A 26,681-nucleotide genomic window follows, 5' to 3' on the forward strand; every position below is an offset into this window, starting at 1 on the left:
TTTACGAATGTTTACTGAGCACCTAGAGTGAGCCAGGCACTGTGTTCTGGATGTCAGTACATAGATGAATATGATGGGAGATAGAGCTCTGGACAAACAAATCAACAGGTTAGAGCACAATGTGGTAAGAACTGTAGTTGGCATTTGTTCAAAGTAAACCATGCTTCCTTTTGCGCAGGTAGCAGTTTCATCACACTTATCTCAGTTTGCAATTATTTATTTGTGTGACAGGCCTTAATGTTTGTCTCTCTCATAGTCTGTTCCAGCAGTATAAATACAATATATGTTTTCTTCACAGTGACTAGAACATAATAGGAGCTGGATAATCAACCATTGAATAAAAAAAGTGTTTGCTTTTGAAGTACAGAGAGGAAGAGTTGCTAAATCTGCTCTGGGATCTCATTTAGAAAGGTGACATTTGAAGTGAGTCTTGAAGCAGAGGTAGGAACTTACTGGTGCAGTGGGGTGGGGCTGGAGAGGAAGAGAAGGGCATTGCAGCACTAGACAGTCTTAGCCACGGGGACTCTAAGTCACACAACATCTATGGGAAGGACAAAAAAGTCGCAGGAAGGTAGAATCATCCTATGTAGGGAAGCGTGGGGCAGCATGAAACCAAAATGGAAGGCAGGGATTGGGACAGGAATGAAAGGCCTTGTCAACCAAGGTAGGTTTGAACTTCATAGCAGTGGAGTTGGGGAGGGTGATGGATGTTAAGCTTTTAAGTGACATGATCAGTAGAGCGGTTAAGACTATGGCTGAAGCCTGGATAAGACATGATAGGTGTGGCAGTGGCAGTTGAGATGCTGTGGAGAGACAGACTTCAGTGCTATTCCAGGAGACCAAATTTATGGGACTTGGTGATTGAAAAGAGGTGAAGGGTGATGGAGAAGGAGAATTTAATATTTCAGCTCTTCTGATGCCTGGAGAGTATTGTATGTAGGGAATTAACAAATTATTTTTTTCCTGATTAATAAGTATTACATTTTTTTTAGAAAATTCAGGAAAGTATAAAGAATAAAAAAATTCATCTGTTGTCACAGTCCACAGAGATAAATCACTTCCAATATTTTGAATGCCTATCATTCTAAAATAGATCCTAAGGATGCTATCCCCACAAAGAATTTAAGTCTCATGAACAGCATTAATATACTGAACTTAATTTTGAGCCCAAATGTTAAGTTTTGACTATACTGCGAGCTGAGTCAGTTAAAAAAAAAGAGAGAAAAATGAAGTGAATTAGGTACATGGATGGGAACTTCACAAGACAGGATTTCTTCCCTGGAAACTAAGGCAGCGATGACGATCCAGGACGCGTTCTCATTAGTACCAGATTCCCACAGGTAACCTGCCCGGTCGCTCACTGAGGGACATTTCCAGGTTCCGTTTGATTAATTCATGTTCAATTCATTCAATGTGCTGAGCCCTGCAGGAAGGCAGCACACCGCAGTGATCACCTCCCGTGTCCAAATGTTCTAAAGGAGTGATAATTATTTTTGCCCACTGGAATCTAGAGCTTGTGTGAACCTGTGCACATCAACTATAAGTAAGAGAAAAACTTTCTGAGGTCCAGAAGCTGTGAATCAAAAAATAACAAAACAAATTATCCGAGACCGTTCCAAATAGGGTAAATGGGAGAAAAAGAAAAAGAAAGGATATTTTTATATTGAGCAGGAGTAGATTACGAGGAGGAACAGAGGCAGGAAGGTACAAAGGAGGTCTGCCTGAAAAGAAGCTCAAAGAAGAGAAAGGCCAAGGAAGCGGGGGTAGTGGGCTCGGTTGAAAGATGGACAAACAAATGTAGCCACCGGGGCGGCCGTCCTAACAAAGGCAGCCCGCAGGTCAGGTACCTGGCGGAGGTGGGGCAGCTGGGGGCGAGCTGCTGGCTCGCAGATGGAGTCCTTCCTTCAGACCTTCCCTGGAGTCCACCAGCTACCCCCCGCAAAAAAAAAAAAACCCCAGTCCCCGCCAGCCCTGGCGGAGCTGAGGGGAGGAGGGGGAAGTGGGGCCGTGCTCAGCTTCCACTCTGAGGCTCCGGCTTGAAAAGTCCCCGAGAGTCAGACATGATTTACACCAGGGAAGAAAAAAAATCAATACCACCAGAGACGGCGGGGGTGGGAGGGCTCTACCTGAGGGAAATGTCTGGCGGAGGAGGGGGAGCTTTCCCCACCAAAGCCCAGAGCGCGAGTCTCGCTTCCTCACGAGGGTCGGCCAGCACCACCCCGGCTCTCCGCCCCTCCGCCGCCCGCCCCAAGGGCTTGCTCTTCTGTTGCAAACGTCAAGTGGTCTAGGGGTGCCCTGGCTTAGGAGCTCGACGAAGTTTTTCAGCTCGGGTTCTTAGGTGCATCGGGTTTCGCAAGACCCTGGGGGTGGCGGGGAGTAGGCTTTGGCTGGGGCCATTTTTACATGGCCGGGCTTCCCCTCATTCGGCTGCCGGCCAGGGTGAAGCGAGCGGCGCGAGGGTGCCTCACAGGAAGGGGCCGGTGCAACCTGAGCAAACATTGCTGGTTTTGAACGCTCACCGCGAACGCGTTTCAAGAGCCGGTCTCACATCCTCCCGGTTCCGCCAGCGGAACTCGGCAGACTCGCCCAGCACGCCCGAGCACGGAGCCGGGAAAGCCCACCTGCGCCGGGTGGCCAGCGCGTGTCGGCGGGAGTTTGCACACTAGGCGCCCCGGCGGACTCTCCCGGAGTTGGGTCGCGCGCCCCGGCCCAATGAGCGCGCCCCGCGGAGGAATCGGTTCCCCCAGCACACACCCGCGCGCTGATTGGTCCCCGGCCGGCGAGGCCGGGCTGGCCGGCGGCGGCGGCGAGCGCTGGGCGCGAGTGGGCGTGGCGCGCGCGCCCCGCGCCGCCCTGTCCCTCCCCGCCGCGCTCCCTCCCTGGTCCCCTCCCTCCCTCGCTCCCTCGCTGCCTCCTCGCACTCCCCGGCTCCGGCCGCGCGCTGCCGGGGCTCCGCATTGCACACTCTGGGGGCGCCGCAGTGTTCGTGGGATGGGGCAGCGGGCTGCCGCTGGCGGCCGGAATCCGCGTGCAGCCGGGGTGAGTAGAGGCTGGCTTCCCGGGAGAGCACAAAACGAGAGGGGTTTCCTGCCAGCCGCCCGATCTACTGCGGGGCCTGGACCCACCACGGAGTGAGCTGAGTCCCTGCAACTGCCCTCTGCTAGGACAGTCCTCTGCCCCCACACCCTCTTGGTCCCCCGGTCGGCGGAGCTGAGATCCTCGCTTCGGCATCCCGCTCCGATGTTTTGCCTCCGAGTGGGCAGCCCGCACTGCGCGCAGCCTGGGCAAGTCCGGAGGGGCGTGTGTGTGCGTGTGTGTAGTGCCTGCGCGCGGGGGGTGGGATGGAAACGTCAGGAGCTGCCAAGTTCAACGCTGAAGGAATCTTCCCCAAGAGTAATTCAGCACCTTCCCAGGGCCAAGTGTGCGTCCACCAGGAACTCCAGCCGGAGGGAGAACGCCGGGCGGCGGAGTAGCAGCACCCCACATGTTGCTGCGGGGCGGGCGGGGGTGGGAAGGAGATGGGGGTGGGTGGTGGCCCGGCTTGCGCCCATCCAGAGCAGCTGCCGAAGGGGCGGTGAGGCGGGGCGCTTCCAGCCTTTGCGCGAACGCCCAAGGCCCTCCGATCACCACTCGGGAGGAGTTTTGCGAGTGGGTCATTCACCCACGGAGCCAGAGCTTCGCCTGGGCTTGACTTGGCGACCTGCTTTTCTCTCCAGTCTAAAGAGCAGTTCCGTTGATTACATCTGGCTTAACAGTTAGCCTAAAGCTCTGGTGGATCTATCTGACTCGCTCTGACTCCCCGCCGCAATCCCACTAGTTTCGCGCCCCCAGCTCCTGCCTTCGGCTTGGATCCTATTCCTCTCCGCAAGGTTCCAAACTCGATGTTTGAGCATGGTTGTATCCAGAGTGGGCCCCGGCATCTGAAGTGTCACAATAATTTGCCATTTCCTAGGGGATTCCAAAGACTTGTTATAATTTGGAGGAGGATGTGGTGGGGGAGAGGAAAAATTGAGGAAGGAGCAATGTTTAGGAGGGAATTTGTTGGTAGAATAGCGTTGACCTACCAGAACATATGGCAAAAAGAATGTTAAGCTTCTCCCTCTGGTAACCTACCCAAGGTGTGACCTCCAAAATTCAATTTTCTTTGTGGGAGACTAGGGAGTTTAGATTCTCCAGGGGGAAGCTTATTTCTTGTTAAATTGACTTACGGTGACATCCACTCTGTTCTGTTCTGCTCTGGCTAGCCATTTCAGATGCCTTGATATTATTAGAGCAATTCCCTTAAAGACATTACATTTTCTTTCAGTGAGAGGAACTCGAAATAGCTCTTTAAAATTTTGGATCTGCACCTTATTTCTCTAGAAGACACTAATGGTTACTGTATATGTGCTCACGTGTACCAAGTTTGCAAAAGATATTTGTGCAATCGTCCATGAAATGGCTTAATACACATTTATGTTAAACCCATTTAAATGTAAAACATCTATCTGTTTTCAATTTTAGTTTCCACCTTGACCAAAGGCACCAGACTGAAACAGGACTTAAAAGAGGCTTCCTTGTTTAAAAAGAGATTTTGCAGGACTCTAGTCGTGAGAACAAACAGTAAGCTTTCTGAGCTTGTGGCACACAAATGCCGTTAAAAATTGTGAATTAGTTTTTTGGGTTAAAAATATCAGAAGTGCTTCCAAACCAGAAAAGGTAGTTACAGTGCATGGGTCTACCTTTTGAAGCTGTCCACAGTCTTTATAAGATGAATGTTTATAGCACAGAATGCATAAATGGGACTGATTATAGCGAATGATGCCAAGTAAAAAGCCATACTTTGCATCATGTTGTAAACTTCACAAGACACACTGAGATCTACTATTAAAGTATCTGTGAGGAAGTCATATTTTCATCACCCCTGTTTTACAGGTGGAACAACTGAAGCTCTCAGAAGTTGAGTACTTTTCCAAGGTGAATAGCAGAGTTCAAGTTTTTTCCCAAGTTCTTCCCTCCGTTGCTGCCTCTCTTCCTTCTTTCATGCTGGGCTTCCTTATTTCCTGGTTCTGATTTCTGTACCTTTTTATTTTTTTACTATTCAACCCATAGCTTCAGGACCATCATGTACCATTCTCAAAAGGCTTTACCCTGCAAAGTACCACTTAGCTCCCACTGCATGTGGGCTGATAAACATTTAGGGAGAAAGCTAATAATGGGTTTTAAGGAACTATGTTTTTCAAAGGGGCATATTATTTTTATTAATGAGTTGTTAAATATACAAGTAATCAAAACCCTAAAGAATGATGTGCTTATGGTATTTGCGTGCTAAGTCGCTTCAGCCATGTCCAACTCTGCGACCCCATTGGCCCCCCATGCTCCTCTGTGACCCCGCCAGGCTCCTCTGTCTGTGGGATTCTTCCAGGCAGGAATACTGGAATGGGTTGCCATGCCCTTCTCCAGGGGATCTTCCTGAACCAAGGATCAAACCTGTGGCTCTTATGTCTACTTCATTGGTAGGCAGGGTTTGTGTGTGTGTGTGTGTGTTTTAAGCACTCGCCCCCCCTGGGAAACCCTGTACTTATGTTGTGTGCTAAGTCTCTTCAGTCATGTCCTCTTCTCGACCCTACGGACTGTAGCCCACCAGGCTCCTCTGTCCATGGGACTTCCTAGGCAAGAATATTGGAGTGGGTTGCCATGTCCTCCTCCAGGAGATCTTCCCGACACAGGGATCGAACCCCTGTCTCCTTGATTGCAGGTGGATTCTTTACTGCTGAGCCACTAGGTACTTAAGGTAGTGCTTCAGAAAAATCAAGTGACAGTGGTAGAGATGTTTGAGAAATATGTAGGTCTGCAACTCTGTAAGTAGAAACTCCTCATACGTTCAATAGACAATTACAATGAAGCTCTAATAAATGATTGTTTTGTTAGTGTCATTTGAATTTTAAAAATAATTGAACAAAACATCACTTAAATAAATGCAGAACCACTCTGTGGGGGTGGTGTGGGGGAAACCCACTTATCAAAAGTTCTGAAACCCTCATTAACTAGTTTACAAATGCAGCAGAAGACATTGATTAAAGAGAAATCATGTTTTTACTTGAATAGCTAGCAATAAGGAGCTTTCAGATATCTGCCTACATGATTATTTATTAAAAATCCATCATTTGCAGATCTTTTCTTGGACAACTGTTGCTCAGGATATATTGCATAATATGTTGCATAATATTTATTATAATGAGTAGAATTAATTTTGTATGCATTAATGCAGGCAGAAATATTTGAAGGGTCAGTTTACTAAATTAAGCCCATGAAGGGTGACAGATCCCAAGCATACTGAAAATGAGATTGCCAAAAATGAATGTGGACAAATTCTTGCAATGGATTCCCAAAATAATGATGAAAGACTCATATATTGTTGAAATGAGAATTGTAGAAGTACCTGCCTTGCACTGTACCAAACACATACTCAGAGATATAAAAAGAGAACACAATGTAAATGAATTCTTTGCTTCCGCTTTTGCTGAATAATATTCTTATACCCAGGCTTTCTCAGGCAGTAAATGGACTGTAAATAATAGATTGAGAAATGGCAAGTCCTGAGGATATTCTCGACCTAATCGACAGACTAGATACTAAATCTCCAAGATGGTCATCATCCAAGTGTGCTGAACCTTAGTGTGTGAGTGGCAGCTCTCCAGGGCATTGGCTGGAAGACTTGAGGGGCTCTTGTCAGGGGAGGAGTTTCAGGGAGGACTCTGGAGCCATCAAGGCAGATCCATGTCCCTATGGATAACTGTGAGATCAGTGTTCAAAGTGAACATAGATTACAGTAATACAACTTATTTTGGAGAAAGGGAAAATCATTTGTTAAGAGTTTAAGAAGGGAATATATTTGTAGTTAAAGTGTTGCAGAAAGGATATACGTTTTTAAACTTTCAGAAAGCTTGACTGGATTTCAAATCCTAGTTCTCTCCCTATTCATGATTTTTTTGTTTGGCCAAGAAACAAGAAACAAACTGGAGATAAATAGACACTTTTCTGAGTAGACAGGTAGGCTCTTCTGGGAACTAGTTTGGGGATGATTTTATTTTAACTTTTATAAATGTCTGCAGATGGTATGTAGTTCTTACGAGTAAGTGAAAACTATGCTGATAGAATTGAACCATAGGAATAATTTTAAAGACAACCTTGGACTGCAAGGAGATCCAACCAGTCCATTCTAAAGGAGACCAGTCCTGGGTGTTCATCGGAAGGACTGATGCTAAAGCTGAAACTCCAATACTTTGGCCACCTCATGTGAAGAGTTGACTCACTGGGAAAGACCCTGATGCTGGGAGGGATTGAGGGCAGGAGGAGAAGGGTACGACAGAGAATGAGATGGCCGGATGGCATCACCGAATCAATGGACATGAATTTGAGTGAACTCCGGGAGTTGGTGATGGACAGGGAGCCCTGGCGTGCCGTGATTCTTGGGGTTGCAAAGAGTCGGACATGACTGAGTGACTGAACTGAACTGAACTGAAATGGGAAGAAAAATAATAGAAGATTAAAGTCAAAATGGAAGATTGAAGATAAGTATACTTGGGAAAAGCAATCCCAAGCACATTTGTAGGAGATGGTTTTAAATTCCATTCCTGTCAGCAGTCAAAATAGCTGGATAATATTCTCATGGCTCTCTTTTAAAAGATATGTCCACCAAGTTAAAGTCAATGTTAAGAGAAGGATATAAAATTTTATATTAGTATGATACTATTAAAATGTATAGTTGAGTAAGTTTGTATAAATTCTCTGTACTTATCTGTTCATCTTTCTATATAGAAAAAAATGCATTAGTACATTAATAGTAACTGTCTCTGGGTATTATGAGATTATAGGGCTTCCCTGGTGACTCAGGCAGTAAAGAATCTGCCTGCAATGCAGGTGACCTGGGTTTGATCCCTGGGTTGGGAAGATCCCCTGGAGAAGGGAATGACTACCCACTCCAGTATTCTTCTTGCAGAATTCCATGGACAGAGGAGCCTGGCAGGCTACAGTCCATGGGGCCACAAAGAGTCAGACACGACTGAGCAACTAGTACACTACTAGTGTGTATGAGATTACAAGTGTTTTTATTGTCTTCTTTTACTTAAGTACTTTCCAGATTTTCTTCAATGAATGTGTATTGCTCTTAGTAAAAAAGTATTATGAAAATAAGATATAGTGTTGTAACCTCAGATTTCATATAGAAAGGCTTATCTGATTATCATTTTTATGTCTTCTGAAAATCTGTAAGTTGAAAAAATTGCCTCTCTTTTCCCCATGAATTCCCTATATATGAAAGGCAGCAAGTTTAAATATTGTTTTGTTTTTGTTTTTGGTACTAAGAAAGTGTGACTAAAGATGAACACTGTGCTTTCTTTAGGTAGTGAGAACTGGGAAATGAAAAGATGTTCCATTTTTGCCATGATTATCAGGATATGAGGAGAAGGACATGCAACCCACTCCAGTATTCTTGTCTGGAGAATTCCATGGACTAGAGGAGACTAGTGGGCTACAGTCCATGGGGTTGCAAAGAGTCGGACACGGCTGAAGTGACTTAGCACACAAACGCAGGCGCACTACCCTCTTCCCTGGGAGAAGGAAATGTCAACCCACTCCAGTATTCTTGCTTGGGAAATCCCATGGACAAAAGAGCCTGGCAGGTTACAGTCCATGGGGTCGCAAAGAGTCAGACACAACTTAGCGACTACACCACCCACCACTGTCAGGATATGATGAACCAAGTTAATGGAAGCTGGTATCTCTTGTAACAATTGTGTTGACAAAGCTTCCAGGATCCCATAAGGGATGTATCCAGAAACGTGGCCCTCAAAGAAGCCCAATGTATAATGTCCTCATTAGATAATTTTAGTTTTCTCTCAGTCTACTCATAATATATAACTGGTGACTAGTTACCATTAATGAGTAGGCTAATTGACGTTTTTACCCTCTTGAGGTTGCTGCAAAGGAAAAGCTAGACAGATACCAGAAGTCAAATTCTCATGCACACAGTTACAAATACAGTGAACTTGGATTATTTTTCATGAAAATAAAAAAACTAAAACACATCTGTTGATATTTGAAAGCAAGGGGGTTCAGACAGGAAGTAATAAGACTATGTGTTAATAATACCTCTGTCTCCTGTCCTGCATCCCACTCACTCATCCTTACTCTCTCTTTCGCCAAGAGAGGATGAAGGCTAAAATTAAAAATAGATTCCAAAAAACATTGAGGTGTATGCATAAATGATTACCACATAATGGACGGTTGGCAAAACAAAAGCATTACAGAAGCATTGGGTGTGAAATCTTCATCTTTTCATAGACCTTTTAAAAGCCATGGATATAAGAATTCTTAAAGCCAAGATTGTCCTATGTCTGACATTTAAAAAAAATCATGAATGTTACTTGAATTATCAAAACAAGTATCTCTAAGCATTCTAAATGACTAAATACAATACAGTTAATGTGTTTGGGGAGTGCTTTTTGGGGTGAACATTTTCAAAAATATATTGCTTAATATTTTTATGCTCTAAAAAGCAGGATAAAGATTGCATTGTTCTTATCTTATTTCCCTCTTTCTTAAAAAGTACCAGATACTATATAAACTAGCAAATGTACACATTGTTTCCATCACGATGTCTAGAAATACTTGTTTCTTTATGCCATTAAAGCAATTTAGATAATATATACACTTACTTGGACTTATAATACTAGCATTTATTACTCTACTTTTTATTTGTATGGCTTTTCATCTACAGGACTCTACCTGCTTATGAGGGATTATTGTTAGTTTTCCATTGGCAGAGAGAGCAGTGTAGAATAACCTTAGAAGCCAGGAATCTCCCACGTTATAATTCCAGCCCCACCAGTTGCCAGACCTTAGGCAAGTGTGTCCTTAGGCAAATTATATAGTTTCCTCCAATTTAACTGGTTACTATTAACTAGCTGACTGACCTTTAGCAAGTTAGGCACCCACTGTCTGGCCTTCATTTGCTTCAACTATAAAACCAAGGAGTTACACTAATTAAATTCCCAGGTGAGTAGGAACCAACATATATATTTTGACATTTAAAACTACCCAATAATACTGATCTAGTAAAACTGTGACTTAATATTTGTATTTAGAAGAAACTAAGTTAACAAGACAGAGTTCTTGGAGATCTGTAACAAGAAATTTAAAGCATCTAGCATATCTCCCTGGAATTTGTTCTTTTTTTACTATGTAGATCCTTCCTGTTCTTTGACTTGATTATCCATGTAGAATATATTTAATTTCTTAGAATTTTTTTTTATCATAAAGATAGAAAAGTTGACTTTCAAGTGTTCTAAAATATTAACTCTTAAAAATACTGACTTTAATAGAAGTAATATTCTGCATTGATGTAGGATCTTTCGCGATACAAGATCAAAGGAATGGTATTAGAAACACATTGTTTTTCTTTTATGTATAACTTCATAGAAAGATTTTCCTTTATGGAATTCTTTCAATTCATATTCCCAGTCACCCAACTGAATGAATCCACAGAAACTTTTGTAGCAATTCTAACTTGTTCTTGGTCAGACGTGTCCTTGGTCAGGAGTATTCTTTCATCCATTATTTCCCAACTGACAATTCTTTTTAATCCTTCAAGGCCTAGTTCAAATGCAGTCCTCCCAAAGAAGTCTTTTCTCTTGATTTATATCAATGTACATTTTTCTCTTTTACTTATACCTGTATTTCATAATAGTGTACTGAGTTTTACATTCTAGCTTATTATATCCATCATGTCTTATTTCTGTTGAATGCTTGCATGAGTACATTGTCTTTTACAGAGTAAGCCTTCAATGAATGTGTTGAATAGACTTACTGCTTTCATAGAGATAAAGCTATAAAGTTTAGGGATGGGCTGGGGGGTAGGGAGGAGGAAGAGGGGGAATTGCAGACGATTGATTTAGATGGAAAAGATAGGTTGTGGTTTTGTGTGTGCTGTGTGTGCTCAGTCATGCCTGACTCTTTGCAAGCCCATGGACCATAGCCCATCAGGCTCCTCTGTCCATGGAATTTTCCAGGCAAGAATACTGGAGGGGGCTGCCATTTCCTACTCCAGGGCATCTTCCCAACCCAGGGATTGAACCAGCCTCCCTTGAGTCTCTTGCATTGACAGGTGGGTTCTTTACCACTAGTGCCACCTGGGAGGCCCCCTTTGGCTTTGTGGTTTATGACAATTGCCATGTACCTTTAGTCCCTGAATGTCTACCAAGAGCAAACAAATACTGCCAACTGTGACTGTTCTCCTCAAAGACCATTCCTTGCTTTTGTTTCCTAGGGAATACACTCTAGGTATTGAGGGTCTTTACAGAACAGACTCTAAGCCATCAATTACTGTGACCAGGACTTGGGAAAGTTAGATAAGCCGTCTGCTCACCTGAAAATAAAAAGCTGGCTATTTCACACTTTCATACTAAGCTGTACCATGCTTTTTAGAAGTATATAGAATTAATTTCTGCTGAACTGAAAACAACAGAAAAGTTCAAGGAAGAAAATAATCATTTCTTGTCAGCTACATTTAATTATTCATATCTAATTTCTTACTACCTCATTAGCATTCTTTTCCTCTATGTTACATGGTGGCTACCTAGCTATATATATATAGCATATGTTCAGTGTGTTTGATCTTTATCCTCAATAGAATAAAACAGAAGACAATATATCAAATTTGCCATATATAGGTAAAGATATACAAAATCCTTCTTGGCTGTTGAAAAGTCTTTGAATGAGTTTTCAACACATAATTAGGGCTGATGCTTTTTAAATAGAGAACCAGACAAGGCTAGATCTGTTTAATCTCAAAGGGCCAGGGTTCTTCTTCCTGTTCCATTATCATATGTTGGAATCACAGCCAGCTGACTTAAAATGTTGTTTTAGGTCCATCTAGTCAAAGCTATGGTTTTTCTGATAGTCATGTGTGGATGTGAGAGTTGGACTATAAATAAAGCTGAGTGCCGAAGAATTGATGCTTTTGAACTGTGGTGTTGGAGAAAACTCTTGAGAATCCCTTGGACTGCAAGAAGATCCAGCCAGTCCATCCTAAAGGAAATCAGTCCTGAATATTCATTGGAAGGACTGATGTTGAAGCTGAAACTCCAATACTTTGGCCACCTGATGCGAAAAACTGATTCACTGGAAAAGACCCTGATGCTGGGAAAGATTGAAGATGGGAGGAGAAGGGGACGACAGAGGATTAGATGGTTGGATGGCATCATGGACTCAATGGACATGAGTTTGAGCAAACTCTAGGAGTTGATGATGGACAGGGAGGCCTGGCGTGCTGTAGTCCATGGGGTCGCAGAGTCGGACATGACCGAGCGACTGAACTGAGGTGAGATGTGGCTGGATTAGCATCAACTCCACCCAGTTCTGAGAAACAACTCAGGATTCATTTTCTACTGCTGCCAATAGTGTTATTCTTTGGTAGAACCAAACCAAGCAAGTAAAAATCAATAGGATTCAAAAAATGTTTTTCCCATCAAAGCTGTTCAGAAGCTCAGCTTTCTAAATGACAGGCAATGTGTATCCTATAATGAAATAGCAGTTTAAAGAGAGGTACTGTTTGTAATGGTACTTTCTTAGCTTGGAAACTATGTCATGAAGACCACTGTTAAAGGGGGTAATTTTCAGCTAGGTTAAACAAATTTAAGAAATGTATGCTGTAGACATTAAGCCTATAAGACATTGTAGGCAATGTATGCTGTAGACATTAAGCCTATAAGACATTGTAGGCAAATGGATAAACTCATTTCCTACAGCTTCTGGGCAGTTTTGACATTGCACAAGGGCTTCAGATCTCTCCTGGAACAGTGTACTGAGTAAGGTTGAACACAGGAAATAGGAAGCAGAAAAAGAGTACAGAAAAGAAGGAGCTGGAAGACTTACAATAAGGAAAGGATCACCTAATTTATAACCAATTGAAGAAAACTTTCCAGTCCTATCTCATTCCAGTCTTATCTGGGGAAGCCCTAAACTAAACAGAAATAAAATTGAAAAGAGCCACAAAGTTCTGTTTGCCTTAGGTTATCTTGTGTTCCTACCGCATCCTCCATTAGGGCAATTCTGGTGCTGAGTCATTTTCTCAACTCTAGAGTCTAAAAGATCACTTAAAAAGCTCCCATGAGGATTTCTCTGGTGGTTCAATGGTTAAAACTCTGCACTTCTAACACAGGGTCACAGGTTTGATCTCTGCTCTGGGATCTAAGATCTCACTTGTTGCAAGGCATGGCCATAAATACAAAAATGGCTTCCCAGAAGCGCATGTTGGCCAATCAATGAATCTAGCATATTGGTCAAATAGGCAAGTAAAAGTTGAGGGAATCAAAGAATCCAAGGTGAATGAGACAGAGATACAGAAGAGGCAATGATTTGTGGTGAGGTATGGGTGGAAACAAAACGATGTTGGGATCTTTGTTTATTTCCCACTTTTAATTTAAGCTGTCATCTGGCTATTTGCTGAATTATTAACCACTAATTCCTTCCTGTCAAGGCTATGGTTTATCCAGTAGTCATGTATGGATGTGAGAGTTGGACCATAAAGAAAGCTGAGTGCCGAAGAATTGATGCTTTTGAACTGTGGTGTTGGAGAAGACTCTTGAGAGTCCCTTGGACTGCAAGGAGATCCAACCACTCCATTCTAAAGGAGATCTGTCCTGGGTGTTCATTGGAAGGACTGATGTTGAAGCTGAAACTCCAATACTTTGGGCACCTGATATGAAGAACTGACTCATTTGAAAAGACCCTGATGTTGGGAGAAGGGGACTACAGAGGATGAGATGGTTAGATGGCATCACTGATTCAATGGACATGAGTTTGGGTAAACTCCGGGAGTTGATGATGGACAGGGAGGCCTGGCATGCTGTGGTTCATGGGATTGCAAAGAGTTGGACATGACTGAGTGACTGAACTGAACTGAATTCCTTCCTGGGTTTTGGCCAAGTCAGTTAACTTCTTTGAACGTCTCTTTTCTCATTTGTAAAATGATTGCACATGCACTTCTAGAATAGGTTCTGCAAGAAGAGATACTGGTTCCTTGGGATATCTGGGGGGCGGGGGGGAAGTACAGTGGTCAAAAATATTTGGGATACAGTGGGTTAACTGCTTTTCAACTGTAAGACTTTTCAGAACTTTTAGTAAATGAATGATCATTCTACATACTTGAAAGGAGGTATACTCTTCAGTGGATCCCAAACTTGTTTGCCAATGGAACCCATTTAGAAGGTGCATCATTTGAGTTAGTGCTCTGTGCAACACCAAATACTGGACTAGCTGTTGCCTGAGGTTCTTCTCGGTTTTAAATTCTGTGAATGTACAGCTATGTAGTATGTCTTTCTTTCTGTTTCTTTTCTAGCTAACTCCTTGCCTCTCATCTTGAAGAATTTTTGTTTTGTATAAACCTTAAAATGTACTCTGTTAGAAAAATCCCTGCATCTGCTTTAAGATCACATTGAGATAGTGCAAACGTGCAAGCCATGTACTTTCCCCAAACTTGTATATTTTAGATGACATAAAGTCTCAGGCAGTCAGAACACAAATAACAAATTTCCCTGGTACACACACCCTAACAAAAGTATTGAAATGTTTATTAATAGAGAATAATAGGGGATAATATTTCACAAAGGAACAGTTTATCAGTTTATAAAAGACCCAGATTTCATCCTGACAGAGGCATTTCTGAGCAAAGCAGTGCAATTAATCTCAGAGTTGTAGCATAAAGATGAAATGATGAATACTGAAGGTATACAAAATGTGCACTGTCCTTGCCCTCCTCTTCAGGATTACAGGCAACGTCTGGCATACCTCTCCTCACCAGCTCCAGTCTTGGACTTTCTATTTGGCTCCTGCCAGATTCCTCCTTTGCTGGATGAGGAGCTGGTAAAAGGTACGGTTATTTGGGGAGGCAGAGGCGGCAGGGGTCCAGGGTGCAGCATAGCTGGGTCTGGATCCTTGTGATGAGGTTACTCGCCGTTCACAGGTTGTTCGCTGTCGGGGATAGTGGGGGAAACAGGACTTAATTCTGGGTTAGAAAGAAGTAATAAGGATTCACAACTTTTTCTTTTCTTTTTTTTCATCATTGCACTTTGTGAATTCTCTGGAATTAGAAGTAATCCAAACCTCTATGGTAACCTACACCTGACAATTTTCAGTGGGCTCTGAATTTAATTTTCTTTCTGTGTTTTTAAAGAAATAATTTATTAGATAATGTTAGGATACAAAAGCCAAAATAGGATAATAATTTCTCTTTTACGATTAAATTTACATGTGGCACTATTTCTAAAGTTTGATTGTCTATCCTCCACCCTTATTTAAAAATTTTAAGAATATTTGTCAAATGTTCTATTATTTGAATTCAGGTTTATCTCTGATGAAACATCAATATTTCTATTTAGTTTTTCTTGTCTTGTTAAAAGAATTGGAATTAGTTGTATGCATTTAATTATATTTTTAAACTCTAAATTGAGGTTTGAAATTTGGTAAAGAATTTCTAACTATTTTTTTCCCAAGTGATAATATACATATTATGATATTGGCTTGACTCGTAAGACTCGTGTTTCCTCACCTTTTTGAGTTGTCTCAATGAGGATTCCAAGTGGCACTGTGCCTAGGTTTTTAAATTCAGTTTTCTCATATTTAGAGGCTGTTTTTTTTGTTCCCTTAAACATTTGGGCAGCACTTTAGTTCATTGCACATTGCAAGCACTGCACAAACTAGATGCTCAGCAGATATCTAGTGAGAGAGAGTCTCCCTACTCTATCAGTGTTTGCTGAATAAATAAAACAGATTAGTTAATGAGCAGTGCTTCCTGTAACTGTCACCACTGTCATGCCAATAATGTAACCATTACCTACTGTACAGGGTGTTTCTCTTAACAATTAAAAGTAAATTTTTTATAACCTGCCAACATAAAGCTAATTAGTGTTTAATGTTCATTTTTCTGTTTCAGAAGATACACAGATAAAAAGAATTCTACTTAAAAAGTTTTGTACAGGTTTCACCAAACCGAACAGATGTAGTTGGTTCTGTACTGCAGGAGCTCAATGAAGTATGAAGGAGATCCGAGTCTTCTCCCATAGGAATGAGATGCTCTCTGAGGGACTGAACCCAAGGGCCTTCAAACCACTGAGTAGGGTTTGTTTTGGCATGCTACAGCATTTCCCCTTTGGAATGCTCAGTCAGTTTAGGTATGCTGATTTCCATAAAGCTTTCGGCATAAAGTTTGAGTCATCTTTTGTGAAAAAGAATCTCATTTGCATTGGGTCTGTACTTGATTGTTGATATTGTATAGTCTGTGCTGTGAATGTGTAGAAAGACTAGGCATTTTTTAGACTTCTTGACTAGTATGTCTCCTTTGTTAAAGATTAGTTGTTTGAAAAAGAAAACAGACTCATAGAGAAAAAACACTAGTGGTTACCAGGGGAGAGAAGGAATGGGGGAAGGGAAAGACAGGGGTAGGGAATGAAGAGGTACAAACTATTATATATAAAATAAATAAGCATAGTCAAGGCTGTGGTTTTTCCACTAGACATGTATGGATGTGAGAGTTGGACTATAAAGAAAGCTGAGCATTGAAGAATTGATGCTTTTGAACTGTGGTGTTGGAGAAGACTCTTGAGAGTCCTTTGGACTGCAAGGAGATCCAACCAGTCTATCCTAAAGGAAATCAGTCCTGAATATTCATTGGAAGGACTGATGCTGAGGCTGAAACTGGAATACTTTGGCCACCTGATGCAAAGAGCTGACTCATTGGAAAAGATTCTGACGCTTGGAAAGTTTGAAGGCGGGAGGAGACGGGGACTACAGAGGATGAGATGGTTGGATGGCATCACTGACTCAATGGATATAAGTTTGAGTAAACTCCGGAAATTGGTGATGGACAGGGAGGTCTGGTGTGCTGCAGTCCATGGGGTCGCAAAGGGTCAGACACGACTAAGAATGACTGAACTGAACTGAAATAAGCTACAAGGTTATATTGTTCAACACACAGAATATAGGCAATATTTTATGATAACCATAATGCAGTATAACCTTTAAAAATTATGAATCATTCACTATGTTGTTAACCTGTAACATATATTGTACATCAACTATACCTCAATAAAGAAAAGAAACGAGAGGGTATATATCCTTCTCTTTTGAAACAGGATTAGGGGAAAGCTCCTCCTTTCTCTGTTGTATTCCTCCAATATCTGTAATTCCCTAATATTTGTCTAGGACTTTACCAACAGCATCACTTGGCACAGTGGAGTTGATTTATTAAAAGCACCTGTTTATTTTAATAATCAAGCTAATGACAAAAGAACTCAAATGACTCGTTGGGGGCTTGGTATAGAAGTTGATTTTATTTGCTGTAATTTACCCAACAAATGACAGTATTAAGGTTCCCTTTCCCATCTTTTTTTGGGCAGGTGTTTGTGTCATTTGGGGGGCAGTACTTAAGAAACTGTATCTTATTCGTGACTTTGAGAATTGTTCACAGTTGAATAGATTATAAACTTAAGTTTAAATAATGTTGAAATCGTTAAAAAATAGTTACATTGTTTAATATTACATCAACACTGTCTACATTTAACAAGTCCAAAAATTTGAATGGTTAAATATTTTATACTTGCCAATGCAAACATGGTGATAATCAGGCAACTAGTACTTCTTTTCTGGACCCTACCCAAGATATAAATAGAAAGGGTAAGATAGGGCAACTGTCTTCATGGAACTCGGGATGTCTTCTCTCTCTGTCTCTTTAAATATTTGAGAAACAACTCATGCCAGTTACAGTTCACAGTGAAAACACAATAGTGAGTGAAATAAGCAAAAGTCTTTGGGGATAAAACAGTAAATAACTCTCACAAAATCCCTGTCTTCATAGATCTTACATTCTAAAGGTTGGGGCAGAAGATAAGGACATAAATAAGAAAATATGCAGCATGCCAGATGATGCTAAGTGATATGGAGAAAGCAAAGTGGAGGGAGGGAGAAAGTGTGTCAGAGGTGAGCTGGAGGCAGTTGGTAACTTTCAGTTTGGTGGCCAGAGGCCCCCCTCAGAAGGTGTCACATGAGCATCTGGACTAGGTAAGGGAGAGAGCCTTAGGGACCTCTGCAGGAAGGGCCTTCCAGGCAGAAATGCAAAGGTGCTATTTTGGCATCATGAAGTCACTGGCTCTCAAAACAGCAAGAGATGAATGGTGGGAGTGGAGTAAGCCAGGGAGAGAGTAGTATACAGTCAAAGACGTAAGAGGGCAGCCCTTCCATCAGGCAGAGTCTTAGAAAACGTTTTCCTCTTTCCCTCTCCTTTTCTTTCTTTTTTTGGACTGAGAGAGTTGGGCCATTGGAAGAATTTCCACCAAGGAATGACCTGATTAAATGTATGATTAGGAAGGAGGGGACAAGGCTGAGGGAGGCTATTGCAACAATCCCGGTGACTTTGGTTTAGATCCAACATGGAGTGGAGGTTGCAACGGAAGTGGTGAAACAGGGCAACCTTTGTCTGTCTGAAAAGAATGGAGGAGATAGGATTTACTGAAAGGTGGGGTATGGGGCATGAGTGAGGAAGCCCCGTCAAAGACGGGTCCAAGGTTTGGGATCAGAGAACTGAAAGGGTAGGGTTGTCAGGTACTGAGATGGGAAGGCTGAGGTGGAGCAGATTTGCAAGAGGAGCCCGTCACTCAAGAGACACCTTACATTTGAGATGCTTATCAGGCTTCCACGTGGAGACTGAATTGGTGGTTGGGGATATGACTGTGAGTTCAGGAGAGAGATCTGGGCTGAAGATGTAACTGGGGGGCTTCACTCTCTCTGTAAAAGCCAGGAAATGGGAGCTAACCCATATGGGTGAGGAGATCAGATTTGTCTGTCAGGGCAGAAGGAGGATAATTACGTGACCATTATAAGGTCCTTTATTTTTTTGCTAATACCTACTGAGAAGAGTGAGGAATATGTGGGCCAGAAGAGATGAAGCAAGTTTCATGGAAAGTGTGAAAATGGAACTGGTCTTTGCAAAAGGATGATTTGAAGGGTTAGAAATAACGAAGGGAGGGCATTTGGTTAAAAGGGAAGAGAATTAAACACTTGCCCCTTAGCGAGAAGGTAGTAAGGGGAAACTTACCAAGATCAGGGTAGAATTTTCTCACTAGTGGAAGGCGTGAGACTTACAGTCTGTATTCTGTCTATTTCCCAGGACCACGATATGCACACGGTAGAGTCTTGAGTCTCATTAAAATCTTGAGTGTTTCTTGACACTTAAGCAACAGCTTCTTCCCCTTATCCTTGCAGCTGGTGCTGCCTTATATTTTGAGTAACTTGAAACTGACATGTGGGGAATTTTAAGTACATATGTTATCAAAACAGATGTTTCACAGACTTTATAGACTGTCGAGAGGTCAGCTCATCTTTCAGAAAGCAGCTTGGAATGTGAATTTAGTTCCTCTCATAATTTTATGTTCTCCAAAGTCACTGTATGGGAAAGTTTAAATTTATTAGCAACTGTCTCTTGTTCTTGAATCTTAGATAGCAATTTCAGTAAGTTGGAAAAAATTGTATGCTGCATTATGTTGAGGCAGATATCGAATGACTTTACTTGCCTGGTGATAAAGCTAAGTCTTGTATTTTAATGCTTTCATTGGAACTTTGGAGTCATGTTTTATAAAGGGAAAAAAAAAGACATCTTTTTTGATGCAAAATGATAATTAAAACAAAAGTGACCATAAAATGATACAAAGGATGCCAACTTCAGAACAAATGGTGAGAAAATTTTTGCCTTTTGTTCCCTCTCCTACTTTTTACTAGAATCTAGATGAGGATCAAGTCTCATTTTTATTCTGGGTTAAAGTTTCTCATGAAGTTGGGAAAGCTGAAGACTTTGGCAGAACTCCCTGAGGTAAGAGCAAGTTATGCATTTCTTTGTTCATTTTACTTAAAGAGTGCCTTTAAAACAGCGTGGTGTTAGTGGTTTGGCATAACCAGGTGTGACATTTCTGTATCCCCACTTTTTCTTTGGGTTTCAGGGAGGTACAGAGCAGAGCTCCAGCAGACTATGACAGTCAGCAGACTATGACAGTTCATGAAGCCCCCTAAGTGTTTGGTGGCTCAGACAGTAAAGAATCTTCTGGCAATGTGGGAGACCCAGGTTCAATCCCTGGGTCAAGAAGATCCCTTGGAGAAGAGAATGGCAACCCACTCCAATATTCTTGCCTGGAGAATTCCATGGACAGAGGAGCCTGGAGAGCTTACAGTCCCTGGGGTCGCAGAAAGTTGGACATGACTGAGCAACTAACACACACAGGTGTTGGCTGGAGAGTAGTGATCAGTGAGCAGCTCAGTGGACTGCACACTGTCCAGTAGAATGTTCTAGTCTCTCCAGTGGTGACAGAAATATTCTGTGTCTGCACTGGTCAGTATAGAAGCATTGACCACATGTGGCTACTGAGTTAGTGAAATGTGGCTGATGCAGCTGAGGAATTGAATTTTAAATTTTATTTAATTTTAATCTACTTAAATTTAAGTGACCACATGTGGCTAGTGTCTGCTAAACTGGACAGCACAGCCAAGGTGATGGTGGGTCTTGGGCTTCCTGGAGCGTGGGATGGGCAGGTGCCCACCCTGTCCTTGCTGGGGCGTCTCCACCACCCTAATGAGAGGCCCACAAGCAGATCTTTCTCGTCCATACGCAGCCCCCATGGTAACTTCTAGTGACTGGAATAGGCCAGGACTTCATGACATACCTCCTCCCCATCCTTCATGGAAGTGGAGAGAAGGAATATAGAAAGGCAGAGTGATGCTGGAAGAGATAAGTCATTGTTATAGTCTTAAAGACCTTTGGTACTAGAAAGTATGATATTAAGAATAGCCTATTTAAATCATGAAATATTTTATAACTGATTATGAAAGAGAATTATCCTGGGGTAATATTTAGAGGTAATATTGTGAGATAATCATCTCGCTAGTTATTTGAAAGTAGGGGTTCTGTGGGGGACCTACTTTCTTTCCCTGAGGATGGTTGCTTAATTATAAGCAGTGCTCTTAAGGGTTTTTTTTTTCCATTTTTCATTTTATTTTTTACTTTTTTCTGTTTAAGAAATCATTTTAATAATTCTTCCTTTATGAATATTATACTTTTGTGAATAAGATGTATAGTGTGTATATATATATATATATATATGTAACTTATTTCTTTAAAACATTTTTTTATTGGAGTCTAGTTGATTTACAGTGTGTTTCTACTTCATAGCAAAGTGAATCAGTTGTACATATATTCACACTTTTTTAGATTCTGTTCCCATATAGGTCACTACAGAATATTGAATAAAGCTCCCTGTGCTATCACAGTAGGTCCTTATTAGTTTTCTATTTTATATATAGTAGTGACACCATTGACAGAAGAGCCTGGTGGGCTATAGTCCATGGGGTCGCAAAGAGTCAGACATGCCTGAGGGAGTAAGCACAGCACAGCACAGTGTGTATATGCCAACCCTAGTCTCCCAGTTTATCCCCCACCCCCATACCCCTTGATAATCATGTTTGTTTTCTACATTGTGATTCTATTTCTGTTTTGTAAATAAGTCATCTGTACCATTTCTTTTTTACACAGTGGAGGTTTCTTTCTTCTATTATTTTAAAATATTTTTATTTATTTTAAAATTTTTATTTCATTTATTAATTTTAATCTTTTGGCCATGCCACATAGCATGTGGGATCCTAGTTCCCTAACTAGGGATTGAACCCATGCCCTCTGCACTGGCAGTATGGAGTCTTAACCACTGGACCACCAGGGAAGTCCAACTTTTACGAGTTTTTTTTTCCTTTTTTAAAATTCCACATTGAGCAATACACACACCGTTGGTACAATCGACTCTTTAAAACTTTCATTTTTAAATTAATAGTGTATTGATCAGTGGACATTAACATGACTAAATTAGGGCCACTGTTGGCCAAGAAGAAGGACTGAGTGTGTGACCAGGACCCCAGTAGGCCCAGTCTCAGAACCCTCAGTTGGGATGTTGGTGTTATGAAGCATGCCCCGTTAAAATGATACTCCTGGGTCCTGATGGGTGGGAGACGAGAGGAGAAGGAGGGCTTTTGCCTCTCAACAATCAGTGCTCACTTCAGAAGAATTCCACATACCAGCAGTCTTCCTACTGCAGTGAGGAGCTGTCCTTTTTGAATTTGTGGAGACAGGTTTTTAAAAAGATTTTTTGATTGGTATTTCTGTGGTCATTCTGTCACTCTTACTCATAAAACCAAATGGAGCCTACGTGCCAGGGACTATGCTTCAATTGCTATCTAAATGAGGAGGAAAAGTCTGTGTAGATGGTCGAAGAAAACTAACGATAAAACATGCTGTGAGAGAGATCCCAGATGAGTGTCAGGCAGTGAATGCGTGTCCCCTGCACTTGTCTTCAAAGACATAACGGGCCGTTGGGTCGCAGAGGTACCATACTTCCCCTCTGGGGCTCCGGAAGGCAAAACCGGTGGTTATTTTTTAACTAAATGATTTTGAAGGCCTGTTTGTACAGAGCCCTCTGGTGAGGGAGAATGATTTAGGAGTGGAAAGCTGAGCAGAAGATGAAGATGTGACTGTGGCTGCCAGTTGTGGGGAAACTCATTTAAGTCGAGAGAAGAGAAGACTGAAGAAAGTAGAAGAGGCTCCATGAGCGAATTAGTCCCCTTTGCTGAAGGGGTCCCCAAAGAGACTTCCTGCATCTTGCATGGGGAAGAGGGAATTCATGCTGCTAGAGCATGCACGCATGCATCCGTGCTCAGTCATGTTTGACTCTTTGAGACCCCATGGAGCATAGCCCGCCTGGCTCCTCTGTCCATGGTATTTTATGAGCAAGAATACTGGAGTGGGTTGCCATTTCCTTCTCCAAGGATCTTCCCGACCCTGGAATTGAACCTGTGTCTCCTGCATTGGCAGGTGGATTCTTTAATCACTGTACCACCTGGGAAAGAGGGGACTCGTGCTGCTGGAGCAGGGGTCAGCAAATTACTGACCTTGAGCCAGATCCTTTCCCTACCTCCTTTTATAATTTTTTATCAGGACCCAGCCATGCCACTTAAGTGGACAAGGCTACATTCATGTTGTAACCATAGAGGTGAGTAGTGACAAGACCATGTGAGCTACAAAGCCTAGATTATTTGCTATCTGCCCCTGTATAAAAAAAGTTTGAGGGTCCTAAAGAGGGGTGGATACAGTGATACATAAAATCCTTTCTAATTCTCCAAATGTAAGGGATTGAGAGAAAAGGCCATTGGATTGGCAGAGGGATTGACAGAGAAGGCCATTCCGTATGGCCTCTTGGGCAGATCTGAAGGGGAGTAAGTCAGTGTACCGGGGATGCTGCCAAGAGACTCATTCCAGCATCCATTCATTTGTTCCTTCATTCGTTCTTTTTGCCTCCAACGTGATGTTGGCCAGTGTAGACAGTAAACCGAGCCATTTTTCTGCCTGCTCTTGGTAAAGTAAGCACAAATTCTGGCATGAGTTGTTGGCATTTTGATAAGAACTTGCCCGTATGGAAATACTCATTAAGTTCAGTGTTTATAATCAAGTTTTATGGAGTTATTTTATTTTACGTATAATAGTTTCACCTAGACACAACTTAGAATTTATTCACGTGTTTGGTTTAATCGTAGGATGAGAGAAATGGTTGTTCTAAAATGAAAGCCTCACTGTATTGGCAGAAGATGCAGCTCCCGGTGTTAAGAATAGGATGTACATTACTATTCATGCCTTTTTAATTGATTAGCCTTTAAGGCTTCTGGAAGCCTTTAAAAGTTGTTTTGTCAACATTAGACCAGCTGCTGTGTAATTATGGTAGCTCTTCTTGCAGTTAAATTCTTTTAATAACATGTTCAATCTGCCGATGCCAAAGTGCTTTGAACCTGTGATATATACTATAGAGAGCTTTTGTTTTTACTTACAGATGGTTGGTGCCGTTTTCTGGGCAACTCTGTAGAATTTTCACAGAAATTTTAAAGATGAATTACTTCAAATGGGAGGCAAATGAATCTGAACATCAGGTTCCTCCTCCCCCCTATAAAAATTGTTCATATGTGACTTGAATTTTGAACTTGACTCGAAACAACCTAAATATGCTCATTAAAATAAAATCTGCTCCTTGAAACATTTTAAAGGCTCTTTTCAAGCCTGACTCTAAAGCTTGTAAATCAAAACTTTCTGGCACTGGTCAGATGATGGTAAAAGCAGTGGGGCTTGTGATAAAGATCATTGCTTAGTAAGGAACTCATGCAGGACACGGAAGCTTTACTCAGAAAACCAAATTCAAATTTAGCAGTGTGTTTTGCTATTTTTAAAAGGAGTTCTATCCTGAAGTCTGGCATGAGAAGGTGTAACTAGGTAGGGACTGGTGTCCGAAAGATGCAAACAGAAGATTCCGGGTTTCTTTCCTCCTGATCCACTCTCTTCCCTGCCCACTTTGTGCCCCATTTCAATGGACAGATGACACTGGTGCTTAAGGGAGGTGAGAGGTGCAGGTGGTGATGTGGGTGGCTATGGAGGTTGCTCCTGACAGCTCAAGCCTTTTGGGTCACTTCTTCCCTATGGCATTTTAAGAGAAAAGGCAAGGTAGCACCTGGAGGAACAAGAGACTAAATGGGGCCACAGTTGGCTCTCTCTGGCCTCTTTGCCCCTGTTTGTTAAGGAATGCATCTGTGTTGGTGGAAAACTGTGAAGTGATCCCTCAATCACTTGTGCTCATCCTTTCCCTCCACTTTGTGGTTAAGGGGGCTGGGAGAGAAATTGACACTTTATGAAAAAGCTGGTCTGTTTCAAGATTAAGTAGGTGTTTAGGAGTATTAATAACCTGCTGAATCTGGAGAATAAGTTCTGGACAGTGTTGATTTTTATAATGGTAGAAATGAAAATTATTTCTTCCATTCATTTACTCAGGAAGTGATGATTCATTTGCCTTGGGAGCTTTTGAGCCTTGAGAATTGACAGGTTTGGGAGGTTTGAGAACCCATGGACAGTGAGATGTAGGGCATTTGTGTGTTTTGAAGTAGCTGTTGAAACTCTGTTCTGAAGAGAACTAGACTTTGTTTAATTAAAAGTTGCCTAGATTAATTATTTTTTTCCTGTGGGACAAAGTTCATTCCTGGTAAATGGCTTCATCTTTTCAAAGGTATATTGAATGTTAATACAGGATGTTTTTAATGTTTCAGACTAGTAGAATAGGCTACCCAGATGTGACCCAAGAAAACTAGCGTGAGTCTTAATGTTCTCTCTCTAAATATCAAAATTTGTTACTATCATTATGTATTTTTGATGATGTCACTTTTTGTGAAGGTACATAGTTTTCATTGATATGACAGGAATTAAATCTGCTTACTAGTGTCAATTCTAATTGCTTGCATGAAACCTTGTCTTCTAATCAGTCTTATCACATCAACATTTTATTTGCTTTCACCTTCAATGCATATCGCATTAGCATTTTATAAGCTTTCTAAGTCTCACATACAGTTTTAGAAAATTAAAAACTTTGGAAATTTCTGAGAGCTGCAAAATTGTTCCTCAGTCAGCTCACATCATGTCAAGATTGCATTGAATCAGGGAGCAGAGATGTTGGGTTTAACTTCTGGTGCTGAAACTTGATAAGCATAAACCTACATGTGTATATATATGTGCATATATACATTCCTGAGTGATCAGTTCCTAAAGAATCCCACAATCAGCGAGACAAAGAACTTGTGCACACTCGGATGGCTTTGGAATCTTAGAGGTCTTTGCTTCTCAATCTGCTCATCCCTCTAAGTCTCCTATTATGTACTCAGGCATTAAATCTTTTTATTATTTTTCTCAAATATTTTGATTCTTGTTTACAAGCAGTGAATATCTAATTTTGACTCAAATATTTAATATTAACTAATAAAATAACTCAAATTAATTTAGAAAAATTTATTTTTCAAGGATTATTTTGTGGGTGGAGCAGAATGGATCCTTTTCTTACCCCTGGCCTATTCTTTTTTGGACTCTATAAGGATTTGCCTCTGTACTCTGGGACACTCTGCGTAACTAATAGTGCATTTTTATGGTGTTGGACTGTGTCTCCTCTCCCTTAAATGAATAAATGGAGAATTAATTAAAGGAAGAATCAGTCAGTAAAATGCTGAAAGACCAAGGCTATATAACTGGGTCTCACCAGCAAGGATTTGAATGTATCCAATATTCTCTTCCTATCTCTTGGTTTCTCTCACCTTGTTTTGATTCTTTCTTACTGCAGCCCAGGTGCAGAGAAGGTGACCTCAGATGCTCCTGAGATGTATACGTCTCATAGTTTATGCCACCACTTTGTACTGACTCATGCTCTCTCTGTTCCCAGAATCAGTAGTCCTGAAAAAGAGCTGATTGGTGGAGCCTGGGACAGATGTCAGCTTGGACCAATCAGCTGTGCCCTGGGGAGAGCCACATTGTACTTGTCATTGGTGGCTCCTTTTCTTTCAGTTGGTAAAGGGAGACTCAGTGTAGGCTGGGGAAGCTTGAAACACGTGAGATGTTTTCCTTCCCCCATTTGTGGGCACATCACTTTTTTCTCACCAACCGTGACTGCTGGCCTCTTCCAGATGCCTTCTTTTTCCTGTCACATCTACCTTGCATGCTGTTGCTTTTCACGGTTTAGTGAATAACCTGGGACAAGACATAG

The 26,681-nt window shown here is 41.8% G+C and overlaps 1 protein-coding gene across 4 annotated transcripts in view; it reads left to right on the forward strand.

Moving 5' to 3' along the window:
- Positions 1–534: 534 nt before the first annotated feature.
- LYPD6 (LY6/PLAUR domain containing 6) overlaps positions 535–26,681 on the forward strand; it is a 140,582-nt gene continuing 114,435 nt past the window's right edge. For 2 of the 4 annotated variants that reach the window (XM_055398049.2, XM_055398045.2), the window contains exons 1-2: positions 2,846–3,039; positions 19,810–19,900. The gene's annotated coding sequence lies outside the window, so the exon portion shown is untranslated. Of the gene's footprint in view, positions 665–2,845; positions 3,040–19,809; positions 19,901–26,681 lie in introns of those variants that run through there. The other 2 variants (XM_055398047.2, XM_055398046.2) reach the window with 2 other exon arrangements.

This window comes from Moschus berezovskii, chromosome 2, assembly GCF_049115385.1.
Source record: "Moschus berezovskii isolate FMDL1 chromosome 2, NW_MosBer_1.0, whole genome shotgun sequence".
NCBI lineage: Eukaryota > Metazoa > Chordata > Mammalia > Artiodactyla > Moschidae > Moschus > Moschus berezovskii.